Raw genomic sequence first — 534 nt, 5'->3', positions numbered from 1 at the left:
CACTTCACACACACACACACACACACACCTGATATTACTAGAGTTATGTTGACACTTTAAATTAGTTTGGGGAGAACTGACATTTTTACAGTATTGAGCTTTGTAACCAGAATTTTTTTTAAGAACACAGGTCATAAACTCATGACCCTGAGATCAAGACCTGAGCCAAATCAAGGGTCAGATGCCTAACCAACTGAGCCACCCAGGGGCCCAGCAAGTGATACTTCTTGTTAGGGTGGCCAGAACAAAGTGCTACTGATGTGATAGGCTCACATGCCCTCAAGAGGCAAATGAACTCTTGTGTCACCTGTTAGACAAAGATGCTCTGACTGGGATGGGAGCTACAGGTGTGGATGAGGGTGGAGGGATCAGGCGTGAGAGTTGATGCCAAGAAAACTGGGGATGGAAAGGGGTGATCAGTGTGAGCTCAGAAACTAATGGGAAAAGAATGGGAAGCTGTGATGAATCCGGGAACCAAAGAACAGATGAGGGAACTCTGAGAACTAAACTGATCTGTCTAATGAATAACAGAGC

The sequence above is a fragment of the Eumetopias jubatus genome, unplaced genomic scaffold, assembly GCF_037043125.1.
Source record: "Eumetopias jubatus isolate StellerSeaLion01/CBP00866 unplaced genomic scaffold, mEumJub1_p1.0 scaffold_6, whole genome shotgun sequence".
Taxonomy (NCBI): Eukaryota; Metazoa; Chordata; class Mammalia; order Carnivora; family Otariidae; genus Eumetopias; species Eumetopias jubatus.
This window is presented reverse-complemented; position numbering follows the sequence as displayed.